The 19,531-nt window shown below is 50.0% G+C and overlaps 1 pseudogene; it reads right to left on the reverse strand.

The window, feature by feature from the left end:
• Positions 1-8,918: 8,918 nt before the first annotated feature.
• On the reverse strand, positions 8,919-9,090 carry LOC119446935 (U2 spliceosomal RNA; annotated as a pseudogene).
• Between the last annotated feature and the right edge of the window lie 10,441 nt (positions 9,091-19,531).

Raw genomic sequence — 19,531 nt, forward strand, 5'->3', positions numbered from 1 at the left:
GATGGGCGTGGTGAGGAGTTTGACGAGAAGCTAATATACGAAAGGCATGAAAATGTGAACCATGCCCACTTCATACTGTGTTCCTTACCCGCTTGAATATATTTCAACACGCGCTTTTGCTATCGTTATATTACTTGAGCTGGAGATATAAAGTGCACATAGTGACCGACGACCCACACTAACGTGCAGAGTTCGCCCGCATATGCTACAACAATACAGAGAGGCTACCAAGCATAATTTCTTTTTAAGGTCATACTCTTCATAGTGGGTAAACAAAAGAATGGACATAACGAAGGAGTGGTTAGTCCCGTTGAACTTGATAGAGGGCCATAATGAGGTCTGATGTAACGAAGTAATGACTATAACAAAGCTATTGCAGGATTCGGTTCAACTTGAATACTTTTGTGTAAAGCAGCCGCTAATTGCTAAGCTTTGAACTTGTCAAGCTGTATACCTGAAATTGAAGACTGGAACCTAACCCTATCTAAGTTTCGGTTCACAAAACGCACATGCCAACATAAACGAACCCGGCAAAACATTTTCAGAAACTTCTCGCGACACCCAGCAGAGCAGAAATGAAAATCGCCAACACTTGAGAGATGGTGATACAAAACATCAGACACTTTCAGGTGATGTGCAGTGGCCTCAATAATGGCAAGAAAGTGACATTCAAGTTGTTGTACGTATTCAAAAGCTGCTTCCGATGGCACAGTTAGATTTCCGAAAAGTTTTCTGGGGACGTGGTATGCTTTGAGCATTGTGAAATACGGATGGGTCCCCTTTAGTGTCTCGCTGTCGTCTATCAATATCTGTGGGCAACTGCAAGTCTCACGTGCATTCCGAAGAAAGTATTTGATGAGAAAACCAGCTACATAATATGTAGCGGAGTCATCAATAATATGGGAGTGAATGTTGGTCGCAAGTTCAGAGAGATCGTCTAGAGCGGGAAAGTCGTCAGGCTGTGGCTGTGCACACTCCTCATTATCCACGAGAGACGCACTAGCGAGGGAGAATGGCGAGAGTTCCTGAAGGAGGTCACATTCATCATCCTCGACATTTCCGTATTCTGACAGTTTGAAGAGTTTTCTTATGCAGATGTGCTTCAGGCCACAAATAAATTGTGCTACATCGGGGTTGGTGTTGCAACCTTGCTTTTGCCTTATGTGGCCAAATATGTTCTCCAGAGGATCCTGTTGAAGTCTGCGTGTTAGCAGGTATTCAAAATTGTAATTTTTGGAGAGGTCGTCCCACAGTTTACAAATAGCCTGAATTGTGATTTGCCAACCAACGACGGTTTGTGGTTGACGTCTGCCATCAAACGCCCATGATGCAATCCAGGGAGGCTGGCCTCGAAGGAAGTCAATCAGCTCTGAATCCTCTTTCACGATTGCATGCCGGAGCTTTCGCGAAGTTTTCTTTTTACTCGAGCTGTTCAAGGCATCGAAAATCCTGTCCATACGATCACAAAATTGTGCTGTAGTGATGGCCGAGGCAGGCAGCACTTTCGCATACACCAATACCGTGATAGCAATCGAAACTGATGCACTGAGGACCTGCGTTGCTCTGCGACCTTCATATTAGAAAAAGGTTTCTGATGAATGTGCCTTTCAGTCAACTTTGGAGCCAATCGCAACCGCAACTCATGTGAGGATTGGTAAAGGCTTACAATGTGGGACCAGTCAACGATGTCATCCCCAATATATAACTTGTGTGCTTGCACATTATTGCGCGTTGTTTTAATTAAATGTGGAACATCAAAGATGAAATATACCCGCTCACCATTAACTTCAAAAAAAGGCTTTGCTACAGTCACTCTTAGTTGGTTAGCGAGACTTACATTTGAACTGCCCTGGTCACAAATGACTGCTTTCACTGCAATGTTAATGCTCCTAAGCTCCACAATGAGTGACACCAGCAGGTTATGCATAACAGATGATGGTGTTGATGTGTGCCCTACAGTAAAAGCAACCGGTTGAACCCACTTTTTCGAAACACCAACAAGAAGAACTACCATTGCTCGATCAGCAATGGTTGAAGTGCGATCAGTGCCATCATCTGTAAAACCCTGGACAATGTCCCGTGCAGCATCATAACACAAATTCTTTTTGAGTGCTATTTCATCGAAAACTAAAGCACACACTCGGTCCCGTTCATTCCAAGCTTGAGTATTTGTTGCAATGGAAGAAATGATTCCTGTAATTGTGCCTGGAGTCATCTTTACATTGGCTAGCCACCTCCTTAATGAACGCCGGGAGGGCAAAGAAAAATATGGAGCCAGAAATCGGTATGCTCGCGGACCACGGAAGTTTAAGTGAAGAGCAAATTTCTTGAACCACACGGGAAACCGCTTGCCCTTGCCTTTGGGCCTCAAGCGAACATGTGCAGAAAGAAGTTTAAAAACCTCCTCGGTGACGTGCGGTCGGATAATGCCAAGGGCCTTTGAAGTCGATGACGGTGCTCGGTGAGGCTGCCTCAGCAGTCTTTTGATAGTTTTCCGCTGTGCTGCTACTTTGGCTTGCAGACGTCGAATGGTTTGCTTGTATTTCTTTGATGGAGACCTTGCAGCTGGCACACAGGAAAGCACTGCAATAAACAAAAATTGGTTTAAAAGCGAACAGCAACTAATCCCGTACGAGCGCTTTCTTCGCTTCTTTTTTACCCAAGGTGCCCAACTTTCTGTGGTGCAAAGTTTTCGATTCCACAAATTGAAAAAAGAAACATTAACAATGGCACCCTAATAATGAAAATCACTGAGAGCCCACCATGACATTTTATTGGTGCTAGTTTGCTCAGAATGTCCTAAACATAAAATTGCACATTGAAAACAGCTGCAATAACAGCATAATCACCATTTGCTGTAGGGCACTCAGGCGTGGAGCTGTTGGAGGACACATCTTCTGGAGAGTCTTGTGAAGCTTGTTCAGTACCTCGGACACTGCTGTCGGAACAATCTTGCGAGCAGCCTGCGGAAGTCTCTATATCAATAGTCTGTTGAAGTGAACATAAGTGTTGAAGCAAACAGTAAACTCACCAGTCACACATGTTCCCTTTGTGACAACTGAGCGACTGCCCAAGGTTTCCTCCAGCAAGACGCAGTCAGCAGGAACTCCTTCACCAGCTACATGGGAGCTGCCACCTGTAGAGGTTTGGTCAACAGTCAACTCAGTTCGAAAAAAAGACAAGTCGACACTGTACGCACCCTGCTCCTCGGGGCACTTCAATGTGTGGGAGCCGCTTTTCGAAGCCTCTGCCGCAGACCCTAAAGAAATGAAACAACAACAATTTGTCAGTAAGAGGCTTAAAATAACAAAAACTGAAGCACATCCACACCTTGCAGTGCGGCTTCTGCAGTCATGTCCCAGTCACTACTTGAAGCGATGCTCAGAGAACCTGCATATATGTGTAGTTGGTACAAGTTACAAAGCTTGTAGCACAGGGAAATTTAAACCGCCCTTTCAAACGCATGAATTGGTAGGTGGAAGAAAAGAGAATGCACCAACAGAGAAACAAGCAATTTGTGGTTTGTGGAATTATCGACAGTGCCAGCTTTCTTTGATACGAGGTATATGTGTACATGTGCATGAAGGCTTCAAGTTAACGTTAAATAGCCCTTCAATGTATTTCAAAACAAGTTGCACAGGTCAATAGCATAAAAGAATGACAGGAATTTAAAGCTGTTAGGAAGGTCATAGCCCACAATTCACAAAATTTAAGACTTTCGAAGTGTTACTTCTACAGCGAGGTTTCTCCATCGGCTACAAATATCTTCCAGGTTAACTGTCACCACTGATTCAAAAGAAGTGGCTGCTATCGCAGATAATTGAGTTTCTGTCAATCACTTACATGGTGCAATTGGTTGCACACTGCGAACAGCCATTCTTGTAAGCCTTGTGTGCCCTGGGTCCATGAAACTTTCAGCAGTAAAATGGTCGCTGCAAACCCTGTACGTTGCGTACAATAGGCTGGCCGGCTTACTCAGGAGATCATCTCGTCCGGCATACTGCATCCATGCTGTCATCCTGCATCGGCAATGAACTATCAGCTGAAGGCGAAGTGCTCGAACAGTGATTTTGTTATTGTTAGCCTCACTGAGCAAGCACGAAAAGTAAGCTTCAAGACATGCAAACCATACAAAAGCTTTAGCGCACCTGCCGTCCCGTGGTATGCGGAAGAAACCCGTCCCTGGCTTCTTGTGGGTTCTGCCATTGTTCAAGCACCACGAAACACAGCAGTAGCTGCCGTAGCTTGGACCACCGGACGGCATGGCATCAGCGCGGTCTGAAAATGTCAGTAAATGCACACCAGGATTTATTCCTGGTCCGAGGCTTCGGGAAACGCGTCGTGAAGCATGCGAGGCCCAGCGACCGCTCCTCAACAGGGAGTTTTCGAATAGCGAAAGCAAAGCTTGCGGGCGTAGCGTTGCGGGCTTCACTTAAGGGGAGCCCGCGAGCGTACGACGCGTTCGCCGCTACGCCGCAAGCTTTTCGTACGCTATTCGAAAACTCCCTAATGTTTCGCACCGAGCTCAGCGCACAGCACGCGTCGCCTCGGCTTGACGCCATGCCCCAGTTTGCTATACTAGGGCGAAATCTTGTACGCGTTCTTGTACGCGTTCCACGATGGGACGGAGGCGTTCCGTTCCATCGAGCCGAACGCGATTCTGCATACGTTGCACAATGTTCACGTCTTGCCGCCGCATACAGCCGCAAACTGTTTTTTTAGCAAACCTCGCCGTCCTCACAAGCTCCAGAAAAAGATTACAACTGCGCGAATAAGACACCACGTAAGAAACACAGAAACGCCCACCCACACGAAGCGCAACGCATGTGGGCGTGTTTATGTTTCTTACATGGCGTCTTATTCGCGCAGTTGTAACCTTTTTCTGATTCAATGACCCAACTAGCCCAACAACATGTAATTCAACAAGCTTCGCTTGAAAACGTACCTCACCTGCTGTCTCACACACGAAAACACCGAAGCAGCCGACGTTGACGAAACCTTCCCGCTGTCATGCCTATGGTCATGCCTGGGCTTGTCGCATGCTGGTATGGCGAGTACTCTCGGCGCGAAATCATAGATGCTGCTTATGGCAGTGCGGCTGAACAAAAATAACCACGTAAGGTGTGTTGAATAAATTGTTTTTATGTATAAATACCATGTCAAATATAGGCGCATAATTCTTATTTTGTAAAAAACATTCTGTTTAATTGACGATAACTTTTTGTTTTTCGCACTTGCGTCCTCTGTCGTTTGGTGAGAGCACTAGTTTGTTACGTGGTCGTGACGTACTTCCTGAGGCCAGATTTCGCGGAGTGTCCTCTCTTAACTTTTTTTTCTTTCTCTATGGCGCAGTCCGGCCTCTCAAGCTCTTCGTTCTCTTCGTCTTCTCTTCTCCATTTTTCTGCCTGCCTTTTGTATCCCTTACAATATACATATAAGATGGTTTCGCATGCTATGAATATTATTTCTGCGAATGAGAGTTTCATGTGTAGTATTCACTAATAAGTTTGTTTGTTACTCCAAACACATGCGTTTATTCCGGTCGGAAGTTCCCACTTTCTCAATTAGTGCACTTAGAATATTTGTTATCTTTTCCCTTACATATATATATATATATATGTCTATGTGCCCTTTGATTTAATTACATAGAAATACATTGGTCATTCTTCACGCCACGCAGTTAGTAAACCTCGTTTATTTCACTCTAATATTGTTTTCTTCGATTATAGTACCTGATCAATATCCACCAACAAGAAGCGCGCGTAAAATGACATGATATCAATAATAAAATTTTCTTACGTAGCTTCATGTTGCTGAGATGACGGTTACTTTTAGAAGACAGTGGTAAAAACAGCAGTTCACCTGGCTAAATCTACATTTTGTGCCAGCCGTGAAGATTCGTGGGCGCACCAAAGCAACTAAAACATGAAAAAAAAAATTTACTGCACAGACTTTCTGCGAGAAAAAATGGGCGTCCGCCAGCGTTCGCGTAGCGAACACGAGCTCGCTAGCAGACGAGGCGCTTGACAACGACAGCAAAATTGAAGACGTCGCGTTGTATAATCCATGCCTCAAATTTATATGTTTGGCAAAAATGGTGTAAACATAAATTTACAGTTGAAATAAAGCACTATTTTAAGTGCTTACTAAGCTCAATCGGCCTCAGCGCCCGCAACGAAAGTACGTTGAATGTGCTGCGGAGCGCGTCTCCGCTCCAATCCAGTTCGCTCGCAGCGCCCTGGCACAATTTTTCCACACGCGGCGCCTCAGCTGGAGAGCGCCGTTCGGCCCACTCGACCATTGTCTTGTACACTCTAATTGCGAGCTGCACGCGTCGCGCACGAGTGCAAAACTTGGTTAACATATTGACAGCGAGGTATGTTATCCAAGGACTATGTTTTTTCATCAAGCCCGAAGGTAGGGAGCCCTTTAAGAAAAAGTGACTTCAGAAATACGGTGCGTCGCTACATTGCTCGAATGCAAATCGCCTTAACGTCGACAGTGATCGCGAGATGAATTCTGCCTTAACTGTTTTCTCAACTTACTACTATGCATTCATTGCAACCATGGTATGAACTTATTCATTGTGTTACTGGCACCGTACGTGCAGCTGCTTGCATTACTGGCGATCTGTTTACCGGGACGGGCTTCAGAGCTCGCAACATTTTTTTATTATGCGAATGCGTCAAATGACCCAGCGAAAAAGCCGGCGGCGTCTGTAGTAGCACAAAAACGTCACCTATAACTTCCCACTGGCTGCGACGCGACGGCCACATCATGACCGCTCGTGACGCTGGCTCGAGCTTGCTAGCTCGGGCCTCGATGGAGCAGAGCGAGCGACAGGGAAGTTCACAACCGCAGCAATCCGCCTTTTGCATTGCGCTGTGGCGCCACCTTAGCGGGCTCCGCGAGAAACAATATGTACGGCATCGGGGCCCCGCGGGACGCAGAGGCACGCAGCAAGAAGCGAGCTGAAATGGGCTTGTGCGTTTGTCAGTCGTTGTAATTTTCGTTTTGTGTGAGTAGCCACTTGTTGGACAAGGTGCCTAGGCCGGCAATGACTCTGGTGCGACTTACAACCGCAAGTCGTCGAAATATGATGACGGGACTTCGCGCAGCTACGCCGACAAACCCAGTCACCGTGCGATGTGCCTCTGAACGAATACATAGCACCGTAACGCGATTGACACAGCGCCTACGCTTGTATTCCTGTTACTCATATTTATTCGTTCCGAATATGAGTCCAAACAGGCTTCGGAAGTTGAAATGCACGAACGTGAGCTTTCGCCAGCCGCCCACATCAAGTTTGAAGCTGGGGTCGATTCCGGTCAGCGGAGGTTAGCCGTATCGTATATAGCAGCCGAGTTCATGCATTTGCCACTGTTAGACCTGCACTGAGCGTACGCTAATATGATGATAAAAACTGCTTTTATAACTGAGTCTTGACCACAGTGGGCATAGCTCTTTGAAGGGGCGACACTGCGCCCAGAGTATTTATGCAACGCAAGAACGGCGCATTTGTTTACATCGGAACGCGTACGGCCACCGCTCGCTGTTCGCTTCAAGTACAGTAGAAAACGTGCACTGCTCACACGAAATAATGAGAAAATGTTCAAAGCATATATGAGCACTTATCATGCACATATCAGACGCAGCCACACTGAGACCAGAAGTCATGAACGTCCCGGGCACATCGAAAACGGCGACAGCGACCACCTAGCCGCACTGGCACGCGAAAATGCCGATGCCCGCCGTACTCGCGTGGAAACGAGAGGTGTTGTTGCTTACGATGCAGTATCGAAAGGACCATCACTTGTTGCCTGCTTAGCATAAGAGGCAAACTGTGTTTTCGGTGAGTACTAAATCTGGCAGCATAAAAATACACTCTCCGTAGTTGCACTTCGTTCATTGAAGCGCGGGCGACTGCGACCGACAGCCTTCGTTCAAGAACGGTGCCTGTACCGCGGTATTAGCACTGCGCCGTGTCGCCGCTTCTACTATGCTAAGAGTGGTTCACTTCAAGTCAGTAAGGTCAGTACCGAACATGCAGTTTCCCTCGTCGTACTTGCTTATCCTATATTTCAGGTGCGCCGGTAGCGGACGAACTCGTAGACTGTGTTAGGCCTAATTAAGCTGCCTGAACGAGATCGACACCGCCTTAATCTTCATGTGGAGGGCTGTAAAGGCCTGGAAATCTTGCACATCTGCGTCGGAAGCACGTTTCGACTCAATTAGAGCGTCAATAAATAAATACACGAGCGCATTTGCGGCGATATTCACGTTGTCAGTGCAATGTTCTCACTCGGCGGCCGCTCGCACGGTGATCAGCACACTGGTTTTGTCGGCGTCGTCGGCACGAAAGCTTATCACACTACGATCACTCGCTGTCGTCGGTCGCGTCGTCGGTCGCTTCTTCGTCATACACTTGTATGACGATATAGTTCTCCCACTGGCACAGTATCACAGCTACAGCCGGCCGAGCGTTGGCGCCGGCGTGAGGTCGACTTCTGACCGACATCGGTGTCGTGTCGGCTATTATTGTGATGTAGCGGCCGTTAACCGAATATCGCTGTGAACAGCTGAAGTTTCTACCGAAACACAGCGCAAATACCGCATCGTCGACCGGCACAACGCTGACAATAACGAGTTCGCGTGCTCGACGGCTATGCTGCATACGCGTGCGTCGTCAGCTGCACGAACCACCGACGCTGTACAAAACGTTTTCGGCGCACGCCGCTAGGGTAGAGCGTATGCGCACTCAGGAGATGCAAAAGGCAGATTCGGACCTGTTGGTATACCATGGTAAAAGATTTAGAGCGAAGCTGTTTATTTCTAGCCCCCGTATGCATCCCCCGCATGCGCGTTCCCAAGGGGGGTACCCTGGCGGGCTTACGTCCGTATCACGGCGCGTGGACACGAATGCGTGGGCCGATCCTGGAGATTGTGAAATACCAGGCCGACCCATGGTAGAGGTGAAGCAGGCTTCAAGCACTCCGCCAACTTCCAAAAATAAGTTTGATTGGGTCCAAATAGAAGCACATACATTCTGCGTTGTAAGAGAAACACTATATATGTATAAGTACAATGTATATACCTCTGTCACTGAAAAGAAAAGTGTACAATCATTGCATTCTACCAGTGCTAAGATATGTGGCAGAAACTTGGAGGTTAACAAAGAAGCTCGAGAACAAGTTAAGGACCGCACAAAAAGCGATGGAACGAAAAATGTTAGGCCTAACGTTAAGAGATAGGAAGAGAGCGGTGTGGATCAGAGAACATATGGGGATAGCCGATATTCTTGTTGACCTTAAGCGGAAGAAATCGAGCTGGGCAGGTCATGTAATGCGTAGGATGGATAAGCGGTGGACCATTAGAGCCACAGAATGGAAACCAAGAGAAGGGTAGTGCAGTCGAGGGCGGCAGAAAACTAGGTGGGGTGATGAAGTTAGGAAATTTGCAGGTGTTAGTTGGAATCATCTAGCGCAAAACAGGGGTAAGTAGAGATCACAGGGAGAGGCCTTCGTCCTGCAGTGGACATGAATAGGCTGACGATGATGATGATGACAATGTATATATGTATAAACACAATATACGTATAAGTGCACTTAGTGTAGCAAGCTAGCCCTGATGCATTCATTTGTTTCAAATCCGGTTTGACGAATATTAAGAGGGGGAAAGGTTGTGGTGACGGCGCCTGTGCATGTGGGCCTGAGCTTCTGTGGTTACAACGTCACGAGCGTCGGAGGTGCCGGCGCGGCTTCAGCAGCTGTTGCGGCAGATACATTAGAGGTGCGGTGAGAAGAGGCGCTGCGAGTGCGTGACGCTAGCAAACGTGTATTGTGTCGGCTCCGCCTATTTTCGGCTGGGGCCGCGGCCCAAACCACCCTATTCAAACAAAACTGGCATCGATCGATCTGAAACATCTAGCGGAACAGCGCTATACCAAATGCGTCTAGGTGGGCCCATTTTCGCCAAATTTACAGCCGTTTTTCGACTGACAACGTAGGCGCCGTCGTTAGCGACGCCGACGCCCGACCGGGTGGAATCGGCTCTCCGATGGCAATTTCGACGGTTTTTGCGAAAATTCAGAGTCAAACCTTACTTAAAGCGCCTTAACGCCGCTCCCAGGACAAAGCCAAGATGACGGCGTCCAACGCCACTGAAGTAATATAGCGCCAAACAGACGACACAAGAAGAGACACGGACGAGCGCTTCTTGTGTCGTCTGTTTGACGCTTTCAATACTTCAGTAACATGCACCAACTAGCCCAAAAAAAGTTCTGCTTGAAGTCCAACGCCACCCCGGCCACCGGCTCATCGGTCAGAAACCTGAGCTCTCCCGCGACGCGCGCCACGAGACGCAAGGGCAAGACGTCCACGAAGTGGAAACCGCGCCCAACGCTCAAACCCGCTTCCTAAGACTACGTTATACTCATCAAGCCCAGAGAACGTATTTCTCTTCACGAGGTGTTCACGGAAACCGGCTACGGCTCCGACATCTCGGCGCACATCGGACTGGAACGGGCCGTCGGGCACCGCGCGGATGCATGTCCAAACCTGTAGCCGAACACGTGTGGACTCTTCGGACTCCGCGCTCCGCTAGTGGAGGGAGTGCGGGCCTCTCACAACTGTGTTCACCGGTGTTCTGTGTGCGGTGGTGCCCATGCCACCAACTCTCGCGACTGTGCGGCAATATTGCGCACACCCAAGGTGGCCGCCAAAAAGGGGCGGGAAAACGAAAATGGCGTCCAAGAACAAAAGCCGCCATCTTGGGGAACCCAGCGACCAGCCGCCACTACACGGCGGCCTGGAGAACCGAGCGGCGAGACGCGCGGCAAAACCGGGGCCTGCCTGAATGCCGTCAAAAACGGACACCGGGTGAACAATTCGGGCGGGGCTGCTTCTTCATCGCCCCCCCCCCCCCTCTCAATCGCCTCCCTAGCGCGCGAAGCCCCGGGCAAGGTCAAATAGCAGCACTCAGGGCCCAAAACGAGATGCTGCTAAAGAAAATTAACGAATTGGAATCAAAAATAAAACAGCCCCTCTCTCCTCCCTCTCTCACCGCGACTGAGGTAATGGAAAGTTAAGGAGCCTACATGCAAGCGCTCGCATGCAGGCTCCCTATGAAAAGTGAGCTCGTGGCGTCGAAGGCGGCAACGAGCGCGGAGGCCGCATTCGAGGCCAGTTTCGAGGCCCGTTTCGGAGCCATAGACGCCCGATTCACCGACGTAGAAAACCATATCTCAATGATGGTTACGGCCGTCTCCAAATTGCAAGATACAATCCCCGCGTTCATTGCCCAACAAATTGCGCACTCCTCGCGCCCCTCGCGCAGGCCCGGCGGTCCCTACAAGGACGTATCCGGCCGCCCTCTCAAAACTTCCAGGCGCAGCCCCGTGGTAGACGATGACGACAGCTGCTCGCACTCCGGTATGGAGGACTCCGCCCTCCCTCTGAGTGCGGGCTCCGGAGAAGCGTCACTAGAATGCCACCTCAGCCTAACTGACAATGGCGAGCAGCCCAAAATCAGGCGCTCCCCAAAAACCAATTCGGCCACTCCCGTTCACATTGTCCAGTGGAACTGTCGGGGCTCCCGGTTGCGCGCGAAGCGGGTGAATTTCCTACTTTTCCTTTCAACGCTCGACTCGCTTGCGGCGGTGGTTGCCCTCCAGGAGCCAGGGAGCGGCGCCACCCTTACAAGCTACATCCCCTTCCAGCAGCACCCCTCTTCCTGCGTCTGTGTGCATAAAATTATACGGCTAATCTAGTCGACTTGGAACTTGAAACTGAATATTCGTATGTGATGCTGACACTTCTTCCGCTCAAGAAACACGATGCACCACTCTACATACTCAACATATACTGTTCCCTTAGACTCAAAATGTAACCTTCACAGCGCTCTTTAGCCGCGTTCTAGCGGCTGCGGTCAGGGACCCCCTGATGATTGTGGGTGATTTAAACGCCCACAGTACTTTCTGGGTGTTCGTGGGTGAGGAGAAGTGGGGACGCAAGCTAGCGTAACTTGCGTGCACGCTGGGCCTGACTCTCCACACCAACCCTGCATATCCAACACGGATGGGTAACTCCGTGACCTGGGATACGTGTACGGATCTTACCTTTACCAAAAAGATTAGACACACAGAATGGGCTAACACCGAGGAAACCCTCGGCAGTGACCACTGCCTTATCACTACCACCGTAAGGACTAAACCATTGGCAAGACCACACGTACAATCTGGGCTCCTGTGTCATGAGTAAGGGGCCGGCGGCGAAAGAAAAGAAGAAAAGGACGATGTGAACGGAGCGTTCCAAACGGCACGAGGTCGCGAGACGCGTGAACAGAGCTGTAATCGAGGGAGAAACAGTACGGTTCGAGGAAGGTCGCATCGTCTGCTACGCTCTGGCGACGGGAGACTTGGAGGTTCAGCCGAGTCCGTGACGCGGGCGGTCCGAGGTGCAGCCGTCGACTTCGGAGACGTTCGAGCGAGGCGACTTGTACCAGCGGCAGCATTACACGGCATCCCGAGCACTCCAGAGAGGATCCCCATTCATCGGCAAACCAGCGCGTTCGATGATCCCTGGAACGCCACGTCGGCACTCGGGAAAGAGCGGGACGGAAGCGGCGGCCGAGCACGTCGCTAGGCCTAACCCGTCGAGCCTCCCTGCCACGTCAGCAACAGCGACCGGATTAACCAGGCTTCGGAGACGAGCGAGTGGACGGACCGACTTCAATGCAGCAATGATTATGCGACGGTCGGCGAAAACAACGACAGTGGAGAAAGATCCGGCAAGATTCCGGCCGGCAAAATATGTGCAAGAACAACGAACTCAGTAAAAACGTTCCATTCTAGCAGCGTCACAACAGTAGGCCAGAGTTGCCAGACTTTCGGGGAGAAAACGCCCAGAACTATCGTAGACAGAATTAAGGGCATGTTTATAATTCATCAGGTTGTGAAATTTGTTAACATTTATTTGTTCACTGCGTTTTAGTTCAGCCTGTGCTAGTACGAGTGAGTTTTAGTTTCAGGTTTTGAGTGCTATTAAAGTTTGCTTGCTGCGTTGCCATGCGTCTTCCAATCCCATCTCAATACACCCGCACGGCCCCGAGATCGGTGACACAGAAAAACAAACATCACAATTGGCAAGCCTGCCAGGATCCGTCCTGGATTCTATTTCAGCCTACTCACTGATACGCGGGAGTTGCAGAGATGGATTGGGAGGCGATATCGGGTACTATTCGCAAGCAGAAGCTCAGCAAGGGACAGGGCCTCAAACTAATTGAGGATGAAAGGAAACGCGAGGAGGCCGCTCGATTAGCAGAACTTGCTGCAGTTAAGAAAGCTTATGAGGAAAGAAAACAGTTCCTAGACAAAGAGATAAAGATTCTACAAGAGAAAGCTCAGGCATCGAAAATGAAAGAGCGTGAGGCTGAGTTTAAGATTGAGAGTAGGCCCGCTAGTGTAGCAGAGCTGCATGACATCAGAAAGATGCCAGAAGAAGTTGGCAGAGTAGATAGCACCTATGACGGCGTAGAGGAGAAGCTCACCACTGAGCCTTTGAGGAAGAGTGAACAGGACAAGAGGGTAGCTGACATACAGACCGAGGTTTGGGTAAACAAGGAGCAGAGCACAGCAGAGAAAGAAGTAGCTTGACCTCAGAACGATAGTGAGTTGGTAATGAAAAATGACTCCAGGGATCTCCAGGCACAAGACATGATGAGGCATTTAGACTCCGAGAAAAAGAGTAAAGCCGGTAGATACCCTAATCACCTGAAACGTGCAACACGAAGGGGTAAAATGAAGATTCACTGGAGATTGAAAAGGAAAAAGCGTAATAAAACGCGCGTGCGTGAGATGTGTGCATCAAGGAAAAAAATGAAGAAGCTAAAGTTAAGGCAGAGACATCCCAAGCTGCAAGAGAAATGTGCTAGTGAAGGAAAGAGAAGGAAACAGGCGGGACGTAGAGAAGCATTTTAGTTCCGAGAAAGGCGGAAAAAATAGAGCAGTGCAACTGGTAGGCTACGAAAGGAATATTATTTAGGAATGCCCTGGGATAGTTGAACTGTCAGTTTCCACAAATGTGCGCAGTGAACAAGTTTATTCATGTAGAGTGTTTTGTGACAATGAACATTGCGAACATTTCAGTGCAGTGTATTGTGTAGTGAAACGTGAATGGTGCGCGAAAGTGTGGTGATGACTGGTGAGGCACGTCGACGCACAAAAAAGCAAGAAAAGCACCCAAGCCACAATGACAGTCGAGTTGATCACAGAAAAGAAGGGCAAGAGAAAGCAGTTTTTTGGAGAAAAGAAAAACACTTGAAGAGGGGGCTATTGTCATGAGTAAGAGGCCGGCGGCGAAAGAAACGAAGAAAATGATGATGTGAACGGAGCGTTCCAAACGGCACGAGACCGCTAGGCGCGTGAACCGAGCTGTGATCGAGGGAGAAACAGCACGGTTCGAGCATTATCGACGTGTCTCTGGGCCAGGATGGTCACATCGTCAGCTACGCTCTGGCGACGGGAGGCTTGGAGGTTCGGCCGAGTCCGTGACGCGGGCGGTACGAAGTGCAGCCGTGGACCTCGGAGACGTTAGAGCGAGGCTTCTTGGACCAGCTGTAGCATGACACGGCAAACCGGGCACTCCAGAGAGGATCCCCCTTCATCGGCAGACCAGCGCGTTCGATGATCCCCGGAACGCCACGTCGGCACTCGAGAAAGGAGCTGGAGGGACGCAGCGGCCGAGCACTTCGCTAGACTTAACCCGTCGAGGCTCCTTGCCACGTCAGCAACAGCGACCGGGTTAAACAGGCTTCGGAGACGAGCGAGTGGACGGATCGACTTCAATGCAGCAATGATTATGCGACGGTCGGCGAAAACAACGACAGTGGAGAAAGATCCGACAAGATGCCGGCCGGAAAAATACGTGCAAGAACAACAAACTCATAAGAACGTTCCATTCTTGTAGTGTCACAACAGTAGGCCAGAGTTGCCAGATTTTCGGGGAGAAAACGCCCTGAACTATCGTAGACAGAATTAAGGGCATGTTTATTGATTCGTCAGGTTATGGAATTTGTTAACATTTATTTGTTCACTGTGTTTTAGTTCAGCGTGTGCTGGTACGAGTGAGTTTTTAGTTTGAGGTTTTGAGTGCTATTAAAGTTTTCTTGCTGTGTTGCGATGCGTCTTCCAATCCCATCTGTATTAACACCCGCACGCCCCCGCGATCAGTGACAGACAAAACACATCACACCCGAGTGGAAAAAGTTCCGGCAAAGATATACATCATTTCGGCCTCTATCCACGGACAAGGATACCACGCGTGGGCACAGGAATTGGTTACACATCTTCGTTCGAAGGAAACCCAAATTCAACTGTCGGAGGGAACGCCGGAGGTGGACAACCACCTTCTGCACCTCTGGGAGGCGCGGCACAGCTTCGTCCGCAGATAGCGCCGCCAAAAACATAACAGAAAGCTCAATATTTGTATCGCCAAGCTCACCCAGCGAGCGGCAGAGTACACGACCCAACTCGCCGGCTCGAACTGGTTGGACCGCTGTAACACGGCAGCCAGACAAATGTCTAGCGGGACCATGTGGCGCCTCTCCAGCGTCCTAATTGACCCGACTCAAACACGAATCGAGACACAAAGACATCTCCAACGAGCTATTCATAGCTTCGATGGAGATACCTCAAAATTAGCGTACAAACTACGAGACCAGTACATTCGCACTCAACAGGACCCCCGAGGGCCCGCGTACTCGTATGCTGGTTCAGAGAACGCGGAGCTGGATCCGCCGTTCCAGCTGCACGACCTGAAGGCGGCCCTAGCAATAATGAAACGAGGAACGGCACCGGGCCGGGAGAAGACAACCGTGAAACAGCTTGCCAATCTTCCCGGAACACTCCTCGACACACTCCAAACAGCTTGCCAATCTTCCCGACACACTCCTCGCTTTCATCAACTCGATCTGCTTGGTGAGGCACCCCTTCCAATCGAATGGAAGACCGCTCTGGTAACTTTCATTCCAAAAGCCGGCAAAGCCATAAACACAGACAACCTCCGCCCCATCTCCCTCACGTCTTGTGCACGAGAGCAGATGGAGACCACGGTTCGGGTCAGGCTGTCTGGGTTTCTGGAAAACCAAAATGCATTCGCAGACACCATGTTTGGTTTCCGCCCGCACCGGTCCGCGCAGGATGTTCTGCTTCAACTCGACCGTGAATTTCTCAACCCTGTCAATACCCCATCAACGATAAGGCAATACTCGCCCTAGATTTGAAGGGGGCTTTCGACAATGTCACACACGAAATTATCCTGCAACATCTCACCCAGACCAACTGTGGACATAACACATGCCAGTATTTCAAGCAATTTCTTTCGGATCGACAATCTTTCATCCGAATACAAGACGAAGAACATGGCCCCTATCAACTGGGAACGAGAGGTACTCCCCAGGGCGCGGTCCTCTCGCCGTTACTTTTCAATCTGGCCATGATGAAACTTCCGGCTCAGCTGGCGAAGATCGAAGGCGTCCAGCACGCGCTGTACGTCGACGACATAACCATCTGGGACAAATAGGGATTGGTTGGAGACATTGATGCCAACCTGTAGCAAGCGGTGGAGATCGTGGACGCCTACGTCCGCCGCTGCGGCCTTCAGTGCTCCCCATTCAAATCCGAATTTGTGCATATCCGCCCGTCGACTAAGTGCACCACCAAAATGGAACTATCCCTGGCCAGCGGCCCGATACCCGAACACAATGAGCTTCGAGTGATTGGTCTCTTTATCCACAAACACAAGCAAGTTTATGCGACAACAGCCAAATTGCGTAAGGTGAGGGACCAGGTGGGCCGGATGGTCCGCCGGGTTTCCAACAAACGTGGGGGGCTACGGTGCGGAGTCCTCTACTCGGCTCCTTACCTCCACCTGCGGAAATATGACGAGAATGCCCTCGAGGTGGTCCTCAGGAAGACGTACAAGCGTGCCCTCGATCTCCCGATAATCACGTCCAACCGCCACCTCATGGGCCAGGGGATGGTAAACATTTTCGCGGAGCTCCGGGAGGCACACTTGACCAATCAATATACAAGACTTTCAAAGACGCCGTCGGGGCGCCCCCTATTAGCCCGACTACATATCCAGCTCCCAACACGGACGGAAGAGCGCATACGCATCCCCGAAGTCTGGAGATACACCCTGCACGTGCGGCCTCTTCCGGCCAACTTGACACGTGACGACCGCAGTGGCAGGCGCCATGCGCGGGCGGAGGCACTATGGGAACAAACATGGAATCTTCTACGTGGATGCCTCCGGCCCTCACCATGGGGGGTGGTACACGGCCGCAGTCGTCCACCAAAACGACACGGTGAATGGCATAACATTCAGAGCTCAAGACATAATACATGCGGAGGATGTCGCCATCGCGCTAGCCGCCGCAGACCAGGCTCGCGCGTCATCATCACCGGCTCAACAGGGGCCTGCAGAAACATTGAACAGGGGTACATTTCTCTCATTTTGTCTCGCATCCTCCAAAATGGTGACTACCTCGCGGCTCCCGCGTCTCGAACGATTGTATGGGCTCCTGCTCATATGGGCCTCGAAGGCAACGAAACGGCAGACGCCGCTGCCCGCGCACTCGCTCTCCGGGCAATGCCTTCACACCCTTCCGAAATGAATACCGAACCCTATCCGGCCCTCACTTTTCGAGAAATTACTCAATTATACCAATTTGGCCACGCAGTTTGTCCTAAGCCCTGTAACGGCCTTACGAAGGCAGATGAACGCACACTCCTCTACCTTTACACCAAAACACTGCTGTGCACGGTAGTTTTGAAACAATTTGATCCTGCCGGTGCAGGAAAATGCCTGCACTGTGCGGAGAAGTCTTCGGACATATTCCACATGGTGTGGGCATGCCAATCAACCCTGAACCTCACCACAAAACGAAACCCCACCCGGGAGGACTGGGAGGCAGCCCTGCATGGCTGCTCCAACCGGGCGTGCCAGAATGCCCTGGACGACCGAGCACAAGCCGCGGTGGTCACCAAGGGGCTCCTCTAATGAGGAGAACACCTGGTGAGTGTGAGAGGTGGCACCCTCCGGGCCACCTCAAGCTTCCTCCGTATACTATAAATACAGTTTTTCAGACAGACAGTGCGGTGACCGCGGAGTCGCTTGTGTGAGCGTACTGCGGTGCCATATGAAAAAAAAAGTATGATTTCATAATGTATGCAGCCCATGATTGCAGCCCAAACAGCTTCGCTGGTAATACGTCCCCATATGAATGATGCGGCCCCAGTCGTCAAGGGCTTTATTGAAAGGTCCTGAGGGAAAAGTTGGACGGAGCCGAAGCTCGAATAGTGCTTCCGTGCTAGCAGATTGTGGGATGCCGAGTAGTCTTTTGATACCGGACCTAATGAGCGTGTCGAGTTTGTTCATTCTGGATTTGGTCCATTTGAGGAATGGCGTCGTGTAGATAACTTTACTAATGAAGAAGGCCTGAACGACCCTAAGTAGGTTGTCCTCCTTGAGCCCCCCCCCCCCCTTCTACTTGTAACGGTGGTAATGAGCCTGAGTATATTGTGCACCTGTGTGCCGACCCTATTTACAGCATCTGCATTACATTCTTTGGCGTTGATTAAAAGTCTTAAATTTTTGATGAAGTTCACCCTCGGAATGGGGTGTCCTCCTCTGATCGTAATTCCGACTGGCTGTGTTTCCAGAGGCTCAAGGTTCCTAACCCTTGCTTAGCCTGCCTGTAGAGTAAGAGTTCGCATTTAGTCGGCAAGCGCTTTAGTTCCGTGTCTGTAAGGAACTCTCCCGTCAATTCTGTGGCCCCCTGTAAGGATTACTCTACTTCGGTCACAGATCCCCCCGGACACCTGATTCTAATGTAGTAGGCATAATTGCGTGGCCCACTTTGGGAGTTCGGTTAGCCTGTTAGAAAGTTTATGCATGACAATGTTGAAGAGTAGCAGGCATAGAACCGAGCCCTGAAGAGTAATGCAGTTGCCCAGTTTCTACCCAGTCGAAGAGCGCCTTCCTTTTCGACAGGAAAGAAAAAGTAAAGTTAAAGATTATCCGCCCTAGATTGAGGGATGAAATCTTTTTCAGGATGTGCTCGTGCCCCATCTTGTCGAAAGCTTTCGCGAGCTCGAGTGCAAGGATGGCTTTGACGTCTCGCGACACGTTGTCGAATATCGATCTTTTTAGAAGGCGCATTGTGTCCTGTGTTGAAAGTCCCCTCTTAATGCGATTAAATTGTGTCTAAAGAGTTCGTGGTTCTCTATGTGTTCTGTGATTCGATTATGTATAGCTTGTTCGGCCACTGTAAATGCATTAAGTTAGAGAGATGGGACGCAGGTTATGCATATGCGGGGGTTTCCCTGCCCCGAACTCCATACTTCGTTTATCTCTGCCGTTACGCTTTCTACGGCCTTGTCGTCCTGGTTTCGGAGGAGTTTGGTGGTAACTCGGTCTAGCCACAGGGCCGACCTTCCGTTTACGTTGAGGAGAATGTGTCTAATTTCTAA

This window comes from Dermacentor silvarum, chromosome 3, assembly GCF_013339745.2.
Source record: "Dermacentor silvarum isolate Dsil-2018 chromosome 3, BIME_Dsil_1.4, whole genome shotgun sequence".
Lineage (NCBI taxonomy): Eukaryota > Metazoa > Arthropoda > Arachnida > Ixodida > Ixodidae > Dermacentor > Dermacentor silvarum.